The sequence below is a fragment of the Chroicocephalus ridibundus genome, chromosome 6, assembly GCF_963924245.1.
Source record: "Chroicocephalus ridibundus chromosome 6, bChrRid1.1, whole genome shotgun sequence".
Classification (NCBI taxonomy): domain Eukaryota; kingdom Metazoa; phylum Chordata; class Aves; order Charadriiformes; family Laridae; genus Chroicocephalus; species Chroicocephalus ridibundus.
This window is the reverse complement of record NC_086289.1, coordinates 39,347,185-39,362,425: the sequence shown is the minus strand read 5'-3', so window position 1 is coordinate 39,362,425 and position 15,241 is coordinate 39,347,185. Positions and strand designations below refer to the sequence as shown.

The 15,241-nt window shown below is 42.4% G+C and overlaps 1 protein-coding gene across 20 annotated transcripts in view; it reads right to left on the bottom strand.

Moving 5' to 3' along the window:
- PCDH15 (protocadherin related 15) overlaps window positions 1-15,241 on the bottom strand; it is an 811,115-nt gene that overhangs the window by 453,032 nt on the left and 342,842 nt on the right. For all 20 annotated transcript variants that reach the window (XM_063340181.1, XM_063340176.1, XM_063340196.1 and 17 more), the window contains one exon: window positions 11,920-11,979. The gene's annotated coding sequence lies outside the window, so the exon portion shown is untranslated. The remainder of the gene's footprint in view (window positions 1-11,919; window positions 11,980-15,241) is intronic.

Genomic DNA, 15,241 nt, shown 5'->3' with positions numbered 1-15,241 from the left:
TACGTAGCGCAGGTCCAAACTTTTGTCTCAGTAAGAGCCAGATGTATGTAAAATGGAGCAACGATGTGTTTTTTTAGTGTGGTAGAATATAAAATAAAGCACCAAATAATGAGCTCCTCTGATACGTTTCCTACATTTTGCAGTGAATGACCACCGTTTATGCCTACTCACGGATTTTACAAATATAGCAAGTGAGGTCAATAAAGGGGAGGAGAAAAAAAAAAAAAGGCAGCTAAAGGTGTGCTCACTTTGTAAAATAAAGCTCCTGAGTGAAAAGCTCAGACTGAAATCCTGGCTTTCACTGAACTGCAACAGCAACAAGCCTCCAACAACCAACCCCCAGCTCTCCCCTTCACTGCACGGTCTCTCTGGAGCGTGAAAGGTTCCCAGCACCAATACACCACTTCAAAACTGGCAACTAGGATTAGGAAGGGAATCTCCACCTTTATATTTTAAAAGAAGAAAGAGTATTTTAAAAGATAGGAAATTCAACCCAGTTCATTAAAGGTTCTCCTGCCTGCCTAATTTCCAGTGCTTTGATTCAAATAGCCAGGCTCTTACGCCAGAGACCTTGGGGAGGGGCCGGGGGGCAACAGGTTGTTTAATGTGTTAAGCCACTGGGAGAATTAAGTTTCAAAAAAGACTAACCTACCATCAGGAGGTCATTTTCTTTTTTTAAATTGTGAGTGATATAAGGGAAAACCTCCAGAAAAATAGTGCTTTTGTAATCAGGATTGGACCAGGAAGACAAGCACGTTAAATACACCACGGTTATCACTTCTATATTGAGGCCTTTATATATATCTGGGAGGAAGTTTGCATTTGGAAAGACAGCACAGGTTAATGGATCAGACCTAGTAAAGGCCAAGGCCTCCAACAACAACAATCCCGGCCCGTTTTGTTCTTTATGACCCCGGGGATGCTCTACCGGCTCCACACACATCCCCAGGCTGCCACAGCTGCTCAGTCATAACCGCGCGGCAGCCTCATCCCTTCGTTTGGTTCTCCCCCCATACCAACACGTGCACAGATTAATTACCCAACACTCATTACTGATAAAAAGGCAAACTCCTGCCTTTCTCCTACGTGAAGTGGTTTGGTTTGTCTTTAAAACACGGCAGCCACTCCACACGTCACTTGATTTTCCCCAAAACGCTAACTGGGAAAGTTTGCACAGATTCAGGCAGAATGAAAGAGGAACTTCAAGAGAGCCAGGCACAGAACGCTGCTGTAATTTAATCCTCATTCCAATACGTTCTCAGGTGTTCAACATGAAAAATGAAAATAAAATACTCACTAACAATAATAAATTAGAGAACTTAACATTAGCCTACAGGAAATTGTTCCTTGTAATTTCTAGTAAAGAATTACTAAGCACACTAAATGCCAACATCAAGAAACAATTTCCTTGATTTACTGAAACTATAAAGTTGGCTACATGTAATTTAAGAAAGGTTTTCTTGCCTTTTTCCTTTCTTCCTTTACCCACATAAAGTAATTATCATTAGAAGGACTTCATGGATTTTTCTGGTGAAGAGTGGGCCTGAAATAGTTTATTAATTAAAACTCAGCTTTCTGTTTGAGGCTTTAAATTTTAATTGCATCTTGTCAGTGCTAGATAGATTGACACACAGTGAATGCAGAAAACATTGGGGCAAGAGAAGGCAGGCAGTGAGAGGGAAGCAACTGGGACAGGAGGGAAGAGGAGCCGATAGAATCCAATCCTCTTCCTGCATGAACAAACCTGGGGACAAAGTTAAACGTTTATCTGCAGACAAGTGTATAAAGACCAAAGTTACACTGTCCCATCTTGAGCTGCAGAGAAAAAAATAAATAATTTTTGTGCTCATTTATATACTGCCGTTACTGCTAAGACTTACAATACAGGTACTATTTGTACCGGGAATATATGATAAGCAGAGCATAGACTTCACCTAGACACCATTAAGAGCTTAAAACACCTGGGTCACAGTGAGCTGTCAAAACATAATAAATAGCCACCTGTCTTGCTCTGAGTGTTGCAATTAGGATTAGCAATGCTTTGTTTTTAAATGGTGTTTTTCAAACAAGAACAATGTAATTTCTGACATTGCAGGAACTGCGAGAACTGAGGTCCAGAGAAATGCCACGATGCGCGAAGTCCTCGTGGCGGGCCTGCGCTGGCAGAGCCGGCAACTGAAACCAGTCCGAAGCTCTGCCCAGCTGCTCGTGTGGCCCCATTCATTAACAATCACCTGAAATAATTTATCCTGCTGGCACTTCTTAATGCTTTCTGAAAAGCGTTAAGGTCTGAAAAACAATGGCTATGTAATTTGAGATGCAAAACGATAAGAAGCAAGTTTTTGCCAACTCGCAAAATAAATATTCTACTTCAAGAAAGGACTCTTTTAAACCATGCAGCTCCTGAACCACATTTTATTGTACAGAGAGAAGCACATAGTATGAGAAAAATGTTTGGAAAAAATATACCACAGGCACAAAGTATTTTGTTACATCTTTCATAACTGTTTGTGCTGCATTCAGCTTTTTTTTTTTAGTAACCAAAACAATGCAAAAAGAAACTAAAAAATAAAAAAATTTGAAACTTGCCCTCTAAAAACTACACATCCTTGTTGACTGCCTCATAATAATTACTGAAAGAAATGTTCGGCTGTGGAGAAATACAGAGGTTCTTTCATATCCGTCACAAACAACACACTTTGTGCTTCACAGGTGCAAAAGTGAATAGACTGAATACATATTAAATTCTAATGCCGATGAATTGTGCAGTACAGAATTACAGTCACAGTTTTTTGAGTTCTTTATCAAATCAAGGGAGTCAGAAGTTTTACTCCAAGGACTATGCTGAATACATTTGTCATTTCTTACTAGAACTACAAGCTCTTTTCCATTCTCTTTCTCTGGTCTTTTTTTTTGCCGAGTCATTAACACTTACGCACAAATAAGGTATTTAACTCATTTAGCTGTTTTAATTTATTTAAAATGGTTGCTCTGCTCAAACAACTGGGATCACCTTGCGGTTGAAAGACAGATTTCTTGGTTATTAACATGAGACACAGCTGCATAACCAAGGAGGCAGGGAAAGCAATGGGACAGAGATGTTAACAAAGCACGCCTGCAAACCAGCCAAAACAGGAGGATGGGGTGGGCTGAAGTAATGTCACCACTTAATCAACACCACGGGTTTATTTGGAATTGCTGTAAGAGACAGAGATAACCAGACTCGCTGACATCTCCTATCCTGGGGAGATTTACTTCAAAAGGTGGATAGACTATTTGCAATGTCACTGTCTCATTACGTTAAAAGATCTAACAAAGACTATTCCTTAATCACCATCTAAGGATGCTATCGTTATCCCATTACTTATGCCATTACTGATAATGAAACAAGCTAAATACATTCTACAGCCTAAACCCAGTAACAAACATGGAACCAATATACAAACTCCCCTGCTCACGCCGCTCCCTTTTATCTACCCTCACAGGCCTCCTGCCTTCCAGCAACGCCTTTTCCACCTTCATTCAAAGAAAACTTTCGCGACTTGGATTTGATGAAGTTCAGGAGACAGACTAAGCCGATGAACCTCAGCTTCTTTTCAGATACTTCTGCCTGCAAAATCTGAACACTTAAGACTTCTCAGATTCTTCCCCAAGTATGAATATTCACGTTTAGATTCTTTTTTACTTTGCTGGAGAAATCTAAGTTGGGATAGTCCTATCCTTTTGGTGCCAGGCCACCAAAGTAGATCTGTAAAATAAGTGGTGGCAAAAGGTACACAGAAAAGCAAGCTAGTCCAGTGTACGCATTTTTGTACCTAATACCATTCTTCCTTGGGTTATATGCTTGTAGCGTCTCTCCTGTTCACATATATCTATATATCTATATACACACACACAGAAGGAACTCTAAATAGCATAACAAAATAAAATGGGAAGGGCTATAACTTACACAATGCTTTGAATCTGGCCCATTCTTTTTTGAAGCATCTCCTTAGAAAACAACTATTGCTATTTCCTCTGCTTAACCTCCAGATTAAAAAAAAAAAAGAGAAAAGCTAAAGAAATAACAAAAAAAAAAAAGTCAGTACAGGAGTATTTTGTATCTCAACTGCCAAAGCACAAAGCAAGGAAGCTAGACAACATGTATCGTATCTCAGTACTTGTCTCTCCCATCCCTATCCCTTGAATTTGAGACAGTCTGCAGAAAACATTGCTTTGTGCATTGGAGCACTACTCATCTCTGGGGGCATGTTTAGACAAACTGATATGCAGTAAAAGCCCCTTGTTAGTCTAAACCTCCGAACACCTTATCTTCCCCAGCTTCTCACTAACAGGAAGACAATTCTGCACTCATCCTTCCAGGCTTCCAAGGAAATTCAAAGACATTGTAGGAGGGTGGATACAAGAATAATATTCTTGATATTCATGCACTCTAGTGGGAGAGTAAAACAGGCTGTCCCAGAGGTTTCTATGGAAAGATTTTGGGGTGACAACAGCCCTCAGGTGCTCCTGGCATTGCACTGGGGGTCTGGGTGGGGAGATGAGCAGGAGGATCTCGCTTGCAGAAGAGCCACAGGCAGGAAAGGCTGATAAAGACCTTGAATGAACTCATCTTCCAACTGCTCCATTAGCCAGTCCTTGTTCCTGCAAGTGCCAGCAGAGCAAAGAGCATTCATTCGATCACCATTCAGTCCCACTCTCCAATTTATCAGGATATGAGGCTGCAGAAACGGTTGTATGAGCACTGCTCTGCGCCATCATGTGCAAAGTGCAGGGGAGAAGCCCCAGTGGCTCGGCATTAAGTGCTGGACGTGCACAGCCCCAGCCCATCTGTCCCTGCGAAACGGTGCAGTCGGAGCACATCACTGCTCCTCATAACATTAATGCACTCCTCCCATTTCCACTCAAACGTAGGATGAATTCCATTGTACTGTTCTTCTGAACCCAACAATCTGCCTTTATACCTCCCCTGTCCTCAGCTGTGTGAACCTTCAGCATTTCACTGGCAATAAAGCAGTGTTTGAGAAACATCTTGCCCTCTTGTCCCAGTCCTCTTTCCTATAGCAAAACGTAAACTGTATTTGTATACTACCACCACCAGGTGGGTGCCACTGAGCTTCAGCAAAGACACAGTATCTTTCCATTTCAATTTAATACCAAATGCTTTTAAGTAACGGTTGCTCAGCATTGCATATATTTTTCATGTCTGATTTATACTTTGAAACTACACGCTTTCTTAGATTTCTGGATACTCAATGCTGTTTCTATAACATTTTTTTTTTTTTTACAAACAGCGATTAATGAAGAACACTTGAATGGACCAGTTTCTGCCACGTTGTAATTCCAAAGTTATGTTGCCACCTATGGACAGCCTGGTGTTACTACTGCGTACCGCAGGTTATTCATGCAGGAGACCATCACACTTCCAAGCCAACGGACAGAAATGCAGCAGCAGATGGCTGTATCCCTTCTAAGCTAACAGCTTCGCCTAACAGCCATTTAGTCTGAGCAATAACTTCGAAGAGTTATGAAAATATCCGGCCCCAAACTATAACACTAAGCATCTGCAGCTCCGCACAGCCTGCGATTCCTGCACGCTTTCACATTTGAGGCTGGCCCGAATATCTGCAGCCAGCAGCACCTTTAAAAAAAGACTGCCGAATGAATTGTCCAAGTAAATTATGTGTCTGGAAATACCTATGACATTTTCTTACCAGAGAAATATTACTAACCCTGTCTTATAATGTAAGATGACCTCCAAAGTTTCACCCAGCTGTCCCTGCTAAGCTGGCTGCACTGCACAGCCTCTTCAGAGCTGCTGCTGTTGAGGGCATACAGGAACAAGTGATGGATACAAAAGGACCCAAGTCTCCAGAACCATGCAGTCCTTAAACTGGCCGAAACCCAGCAGGATTGGTTTCTGAGCTCAACAGGAGCTGGAGGCTCCCACCTTGCTGTTTTGCTGCTAGTCAGTATTGTGCCGCTCTGGAGAAAGCAACTCTGATCTTCAGTTACAAACAGGAGAAGACCCACTATCATGCAGCAAATCAGGCTGGGCTCTCTGCTATGTGCAACGGTGTCCAACAGCTCTGGGGGGCTCTGGAGACAACTGGGCAGGTAGTGCACAGAGTGATGCTGGCAAGCAGCCTCCTGGGCTCTGCAGAACTTCCCCTCAAAATACCTCGACCACCTGCTGTTCTGCCTCTGGGAGCTTAGGCAAGGCTGCTCCACCAGGCCTGCATGAACCTTGGGATGACGGGGATTCCTGATAAATTCCTACAGCATTAAAAATGGAAAAACCAACCAAACAAACAAAAAAAAACCAACAAAAAATCCCAACCACCCACAAAAACCCCCAACAAACAAAACCCTCCCCCAAAAACCCCAAAACTCCAAACAGTTGCACAGAATCACATGAAAGCGGGCACGAATCATAGAATTGTTAGAGTTGGAAGGGACCTTAAAGCTCATCCAGTGCCACCCCCTGCCCTGGGCAGGGACACCTCCCACCAGACCAGGCTGCTCCAAGCCCCATCCAACATGGCCTTGAACACCTCCAGGGATGGGGCAGCCACAGCTTCTCTGGGCAACCTGGGCCAGGGGCTCACCGCCCTCACAGCAAAGAATTTCTTTCTGAGATCTCACCTAAATCTCCCCTCTTCCAGTTTAAAACTGTTATCCCTGATGCACTGAACTATTCAAATGCTGGACTTTCTTACCAAAACTCTGCCAAAATGCAACATAAGCACTTTGAGCTGCTGCTGGGATTACTGGGCACAGGAAAAGCACCCATCCCAGCCTGTTCTCCCAGAATACAGACCATTTCAAGATTCCCAAATTGCAGGAAATGCCCAATGCCAGTTTGGTAATCTCCACTGAATTATTGATGACCATAACAGTTACCAATGTTGCACGTACTAAGTGACAATTTCACTGGCAATCACGGCCAAGGCACTGAACACAGGAGCACCAATTGGGGAGAGGAATCAGTGAGTGCTGCATTCATTGGAGCCACACATAAAGGAGGGACTGAATCAGGGAGAGAAAAGCTGACTTGTGAGAAAATCAGCCTCGCTCGAATTCTGCTCCCGTTTAGGTAAAAAATAAAACTCTCTTTGATTCTAGACAAATCAATTCAGCCAATACTCAGCTCTGAGAAATTGCTCCAAATCCTTGAGTCGTTCAAGTAGTCTAAGGATTATCTCCATCCCCATCAAGGTAAACAATCCAGTAGCATTTTTAAATACCAATCAAAGAGAACTCATAGAAAAGCAGACCTTTAAAATGGCAATGAAAGACAAAGAGGTTATTCAGATATAATCCCATTATATTTCAGCTCTAGTACTGGGAGCTTTTTGATTTCTGACTATGCAAGCGCCGAGAATAAATGAGAGACCAAGCGAACGTCCTGATACCTGCAACTGCTCTGCACCCACCCAGCTGAAGGTCTGTAATGGACCTACTCACAGAAAATGGGCCACAAACAGCCAGTCGCTATTTTGCAGCTGCATGGTGAAGTTCTTCATAAGCTGAGTGATCAGCGAAGGGTAACTGCTTTTACTCTACCTCTGTTGTATTTTTTATGAAAACTTTAGGATTTATACTACCCTGTCATTCCATATAGGCACACAGAGAGGGAGCTGTAAAGGAAAGCCATCTGCAGGTATAATTAACGTTAAAAGCAATATATTGTGGGAAAGGTACTTCAACTGAGACAATTACCTGGGGAAAATGAGAGCAAAATTACACCTTCCTCTGCTAACTGCAAAAGTAAGTTCTGGTCCAAAAATCAAGCAGACTTCACAGACACTAGTTGTTTGGCCCTGCTCTGGCTTGAAGTTGGGTGTGTTACTGGTAGGCCCTTTCAGGTTGATGCTAGCACATAACAAAATTATCCACCTCTCAACATTTACCCTCAGAAAACTTGACTACGTTTGTGCAGCAACAAAAAAATGAAGACACTTCTTTCCAAATATCGGGATGGTCATCGTTTGGATGAAGGCAGCGCATTCCTAACTGATGATGGGAAACCCAGGCATCCAAATGGCGCTTCAAGGAGGCAACCTAAAGCAGGACGAGAATTTGGGAGCTGATCTTCCCTGGAACTGTCAGTGCATGGGGTCAGGCAAGGAGCTGAGAGAAGAATCTGCCAGTCGAGCATCTTCCAACAGCAGCTGCTAAGGAAAAGACCAGGCATATGGGAAGACACTGAAGACAGGAAGGAAAACTCTTTTCCTGTTCTCCCAAAGGGTCTATAACTCATGAGCACAGACCCCTCCCCTCTGTCTGCCTAAATGTACCGATCTGACATTTTTATCTTTTCATATTATTATGACCCATAGTTACTTGGAATAATTCCCCATAGGTATTTTCCACTTCCCTCACAGTAATTTCTGTGACCATAAGCTTCTGTAAGGCAGCAAATGCTTCAGCGCTCCTTCCTGTTTAAGTCTCACGAATCTCATCAATAATAAAAGATTTTGCTGTAAGTGACAATTTGCAATGGCTTATTTGCGCTTCAAGACTTTGATACCAAGAAAGACAAATTCATCTGTGACACACCAAATCCCCAATCAACTGGAAAATTAAGCAGAAGAATGCAAAGCTGCAGATCTATGTAAATTAATTTTCCATATCCATCATCCACAGCTAAGTTTCAAAAACTGCTAACTAATTCTGGGTGCCCACTTTGACACCAAGCACTGGTGAACAGAGCCAGCTCTACCTATCTCTGTGGCTTTACTTGGGCCACAATACAACTGTGATAGCTGACAAGGTTTCTCTCCTTTAGGGAGTATAATTTAGGAACAAATTCACTTTGGGGAGGAATGGCCCAGTGCTGAGATACAATTCAACTAAAGCTCAAATTGCAAAGTCTATAGAACTATCTGTAACTGCATCTTGAACAGGGAAAATAAATTTATGGATGTACACAGGAGAGACAAATCATGGAGATAAGTATCACATAAATCTACAGAGGCTACATAATTACTGCATCAGAGATCCATGATTAATATTATTCTTCTGTTGAGGACAGAGATACTGATACATCAAGGGTGTCTCTATGAGAAGTACTACAGTTCAGGTCTGACATAGACTTCTGAAGCGACTGTCCGCATCCTCCCCACTTTCCTGCACACCGGTGTGCATTGCAGAGGGGTCTGGGAGCACAAGAACTGGATTCCTGGAGGATAAAACTATGAAATCCAGGAACGATGCAGCCGTTCCAGCTGCTGAAGGCCAGACACTTCAGGAGAGCCAGTCTGCACAAAATCTCTTGGGCATGCTGGGTGGATTTTGGGTCCCCAGCACTAACTGCTTCACCCTACAAATGCGTTTTCATTCGTGCAAAAATTTCCCCCACAAGCTCCTCGCTGGTTGTTTGCACAGCAGCACCCCCTGTGCCAGCACAGGGCCCTGCCAAAGGCTGTTCTTCCCTGCGTCTGGCCCTCCTTGGCCAGCGGAGGACACGGACATTGCTCCAACCAGCTTTAATTTGCTTCACACTTCAAAGATAGAACACAAAGTCTTAAAGAACATCTCACAGAAGCACGCTTGGAGCAGTACAGAACAGTGTTTTCCTCAATAAAACACAAAGCCAGGAAGTGCTGCCATTTCCTCAATTAGCTAAGCAATGGGACCTAGGCATCTCTGCTGAGAAATACCCATGACAACTGCCAGTGAATAAAGGGTGAAAGAGCTAAATATGAATTTATAATTATTTCTCAGACTGATCCGAGCACCAGTGGGTGAAGCAAAGCTTGAACTGAAGTCCTGCCATATTGTAAAGACAACATTTCTATTCTTTATTTCTTGTATTTTTCCAAGAAGCGAGGTTCACCTAATCATACCACGCCACTTTTTTGTCCTTCCCCAAAAAATCTTTGATAGCAGTATCAAAGCTATTAAGATGCAAATCACGTCATGAAAGCAGGCAGCCAGATAGAGGAGAGCAATTCCCAAACATCCCTACAAGGGGACGTGCTGCAGGTTACGCTTCCATGTTCACTAAATATAAGGGAAGTCCACTGACGAGACAGTTGTTCCGACTCTCCAGAGAGGGAAATGCCTTGCAAGAGCCCCCAGAGCCAACCTGGGAGACACGGAGCCATAAGGACAACGGGCCTCACCCATTCTGTTACGAAGAGCAAGACATTCAGGTTCAGAAGCATTACTGAAGTTCACCTATAAAGATGATCTCTCCCTAAAAATATTTTTATAGAGAACATATTAAAAAAGAATAAAGGGAAAAACATTTGATGCACTGATAACTTTATGCCATAAGTCTTATCACCTGTAAGAAAACAGGCAGGCTCTTACAGAGGAATGTCATGCAGCTGCTTTTGTACTCAAAAGCTGGTACTGCCAGTTGCTATGTTAAAACCTGAACTGGGCCCACCTTAAATATTTTTTCCCTTCCTAGTGAGCGTGGAAAACAGCATTTAGCTCTAGGAGTATCTATGCAGTTATTTTAAAACATTGTATGAGCCAGTGCATAGCGGCACCAGCCAGGGACACTCAGTGCTGCTACCTTATTTTCCTAGTCTAATTTCATTTGCAAGACCTCTAGAGGGCAGTGAATAAAAGAAAATAAAGTACCAGAAAGAGCCATAATGTTAAATACAAATTTAAAAATTGGGATCTCGTCTAATTACTTCTTTGTATTGAAAGTCTTCCAGGTAATTCTATGGATTAATGGATTACTGCAATAGGATTTTTCCAAGACCAAATCCTACGCTCTCTGGCAGATTGCACTGACAGACTTTACAGCAGTGCTCTTCCCCTGTGATTTATTTTTTTCAGCCAGAAAGCTCTTTCTTGCACCTAAGCTAAAATATGCAGCAGGCCATCTGACTTCTGTGGTGCTCATGGGCAAACAAGATTCCTCCCCCCTCCCCCCACGGAAAGTCACATTAAACCAAGAAAAAGGGAAAATACAGTTGAGTAAAGCTGACCGTTTACTCCATTTATAACAGTATAATAGCAATGTTCAAGTTAATATCAAAACAGCCAGGACATACAGCAAAAAGTGGCATCTTGGATAATTCCTTTTTGGTTTTCATGCCTGTATGGGACACAGAACCAGGCACGCTGCTAATAACTTCATTATATATTTGACTACGGCATATGCAATTAACTCATTACTTAGGGAATATGTAAAGTCTAGGATAAAGCTTAAATTAGACACAGCAGACAGAAGCATTGCAGTAGATACAGTATACTAGGTCTTATCTTGCACATAAGAGTATCAACCAATACAGCACCAACCCATACGACAATATAATTTCATCTATGCTTTAGTAAATACTTAAGACTTCGTAAACCTTGTGCAATTCTGAAATGGGCTGTGCAATTACCACAGGCAGAGCTGTCCGCACCTTAAAATTAATGCCGTGTTTATTTTTGGAATGCAGAAGAGATCTGCAAATGCATCTAAAGCCACCAGGAACTGAGAGCACAACAAAATGCTAGAAAATTTGTGCATTAAAATGCGATGCCAGGGCTCCGAGGGCACTAATACACTCAAAGGCCCTGTGGGGGGGGAACGGTGAGCTGCCCCGGCCGCCCCAGTGAGCCACTGGTCCTTGCTGTGCCCTGACGCTTGCTGAGTGAAAACCCCCTCCAAAAAAAAACCAGAGAAACCAAGAACAGCAAGTCAGCAATCCATTAGCGTTCTTTCTAGACTCCTGGGTGATTCACGGCTGTTATAAATTGTCACAGCTCCCAAGAAGTCAGACAATGACAATTTACCTGCTGCTTTTTCTTAACCTTGTTTGTGAATTTTTATCTTTTTCCTGTCCCTGCAATCTTTTCATCCCTTTTCCAGTGTTTCCTGCTGTATCAATTCCCTCATACCTAAAAGGGCTAGAGAGCTAATGGCTGCTTTTGTGATTCAGTTTTCAGAAGATACACACTTACATGAACTTCTGAGCCTTCTTCATACTCCAGCAGTTTGCTTCAGTGTCACAGAGCGATATCCTATAGGGATGAAAAATTGGGAAAATGTTATTCATGCTCTTTTAACAGAATGCAACTAAACAATTCTGCTACCGCCCATTCTATAGCTATCCATGTGTCACAACAAGGTGGGGACACTAGCATGTTATACTACTGATGGAGCCTGGAGGAACCTCTTTTCTCCCAGGAGAAGTCCTCCACTTTTGGTGACGGCACTCTACTTGTGGACTTCTCCTTTCTGTAGAAGGAAATAAATAAGGCAGAGCAAGAAAGCAAGGAGAAGACAAAAGTGAAAACATAACATAGGTGCAAACAAGAAAGAACAGCAAGAATATATCATGATTCAAAAAATGTGATCTCAAAAAGGGGCAAGAAGAAGAAATAGATGGATGGAAAGGCCTTGGAGTAGTGGCTTTGGATAAAAATGGCCCCGAGCAGATGATAAATATCGTTACATCTTCATCAGTCAGTAAAGACACCTACAGCTGTGTCCACCCACAGAATGACATGGTACCCATCATTAAGGAGTGTACTCCCTGTTTTTTGAGGATGAAAGCCCTGCTAGTTCAGCATCTTTCAGAAGCAGTATTTTTATTCTTTAAAGCTAGAATAGGTTATATTGCACTCTTCACACTAGCTGGATTGTACGTCCATTTGGCAGGAGGTAGCTCCTATTTTACTATGCTGCCTTTATACTGATTTCTCAGTTGCGGATAAGTGCTCTTCAAAAAGATTAAATCGAAGTCCATCTTTCAAACAGCTTGAGAAATTCTTCCCTCCGAAGAACAAAGAATAAGAAAGGGATGAGAAGCTGAAACCCCTGTTTAAGCAGGAAGGTCGGTGCAGTCCTGACTAATGAACCCCAATCAGACTCTCTCATTACAGACATGGCCTGTCTCAGATGTAATCTAAACCACATACAGGTTGCAGGACAAGCAGGACAAGCACAGGACTGTTACTGAGATGAAAGAGCCCTCGAAAATCTGGGAAGAGGTGCGGGAGCAGCATCCTGCCCGTCCCCGCAGTGAAGACAACCCTTATTGCAAACTGGAAGAGGAGGGGGCGTATTAGAGGCACAACAGAGGAAGAATGCCTCTGCTGGTGTATAATCTCAATTACAGGCTAACACATAAATCTTTTGCTCAGGTGTGAGCCAGTAACTCCCTGCCCCGGGCACACAGACTTCACCAAAACAAAGCAACTGCCTAGGTAAAATTAAAGCACCCTCTACAAGCAGATTAAGGAAAGCAGCCAGACGCGCCGCAGAGAGAATTGTAACTTTTCTGTCTCTCCCACTGGAAAATAGCCACGTAATTGAATACAAACTAAGAGAAGCTGGATTTTTTAAAGAAACTATTTGCTTATGGTTTGCTCCTCTGGGAGTAATCCAAACGCCATGCCGAAATTCATTCCAGCATTCATGCAACAGAGGTTTGCATTTTAACCAAAGAAGCAAATATAAAAGGATGTGTCTCAAACTAAGACACAATTTTGTGCAAAACCACAAACCTAGATGTAGTTATGGCTTGTTACAAAACATTATCAGTATAGCTGCCTGCAGCTGAAGGCACTGTGAGGCTTTGCTTCATCTGCCTTGCCCCTTCCAAACACTCCTACTTGTGAACACACTATTTGGGAAGAAGAGAAGGGAAAGTCTCTGCTAGCAAGAGTGAGTATACGCCAATTTATGATTTCTACCTGGCAATAACTATTTAAAATTATGCGAGATCAGGATGATAACAGTGAAGAACAGAAAACAGGTAAACAAGATCACTGAAAAAATTCAGTACAGAAGCAAGGAGCTCTGTGGTGCCAGCTGGGAAGCCGACAGACAGACACTACGGCACAGGAGCCCTCCCACTGCAACACCTGTAGCCATGCTTCTTCCTCCCCAAAGTTAGCACTTCTCAGACCGCGCTGGTGCTCAGCATCCCAAGGAATAAACCCCATCCTGATCTTTATCTTCTTCTGCACAGGTTGGTATTTTTGGAAGCCATTATTGCTGCTTGCAACATACTTTAAGCTCTTAATAATTTCCTTAGAGAGCTGCAGAGTTTGATGCCCAAGTCACAAGTGCCTTCCTTCTCCCCAGCCTTATTCATCTGCCCTGCTACAGAGCTCCTCTTACACAGCAGAAGTAGGAGCTGGAAAAACTCAGAGGTATTTGCTTCATTTCATGGTCTTTCACCTCAAATTTCTTGCATATGCAGAAAATTTGGTAAAAAAAGCCCCAACTACAGCAATAAAATTGCACATAAGCAGAAAACAATTTGGCTGCTTAGGCCACTGGCAAATTAGAAAATCTTCTGTGAATCTACTGTTAGTATACAGAGAGGGAGGTTAGTCACTTGAAAATAGAAACATTTAATCCAAAGATTTCTAAAAACAATCCCAAATCTATTTTCATTCTCCCATTGGCAAGTACAATGAGAAGCTCCTGGTAAGCATAGCCATTATGCTCATTAAAAATAGAAATAAAAAACTGGAAAATACAATAGTTTAGCATTCCCATCCTAAAACTTTAATTGGAGCAAAATGAACTTCTGTCTTCATACACCATCATTTACAGTTGAAAGCAAAATCCCCTGCATATTTGTATTCAAAATTGTATGGGTACCTGGGTGTACTACTGAGTAACCTGGTGATGTCCTCTGCAGGGATAAAGCATTAAGAAAATCTCAGTTTAGCCAAACACTGGAGTATTGGTGTCCCTTCGCCTGCCCACCTTCTGCTTCAAGGGCTCTTTTGGGCAGCATTGGCTTTTTTTCCTTCTCACACAGATACTCTTTTCCTCTCTATGCTCAGTGTGGTTTGGGTATGTTAAGACAAAAGCAGAGTCAGGGCTTGCATTTTAATGACCTCAGAGCAACCACCAGGTCGCCTGGAACTTCAGCAGGTCATCAGGTCCATTTCCATGCTCAGATCTTTGTTTCATTCCCAATCCATGTTTATTTAAAGACATGGACATTTAACTTCAGTATATCACCATCATATTCTACATTGCTTTCAGGCAACTTATTCACTACTTGGACTGTCAATGCTCTAAATGCCTCCCCAGATATCTAACATGAACCTTTCTTATTGCAATTTACACCCATTAATTTTATGCCATCTATTATGGATAAAAAGAATAAACTGTCTTCCTCTATGAAGTAGCCTTTCATGTATTGGAGACCGCTTTCATTTTGTCTTCATACTGAATAATATCAATTTGTCACTGCAGGGCATATTTTCTAGACCTCTGGTTGATTTTACTGTTCTCCTCTGGCTCTCCCAGCTGCCC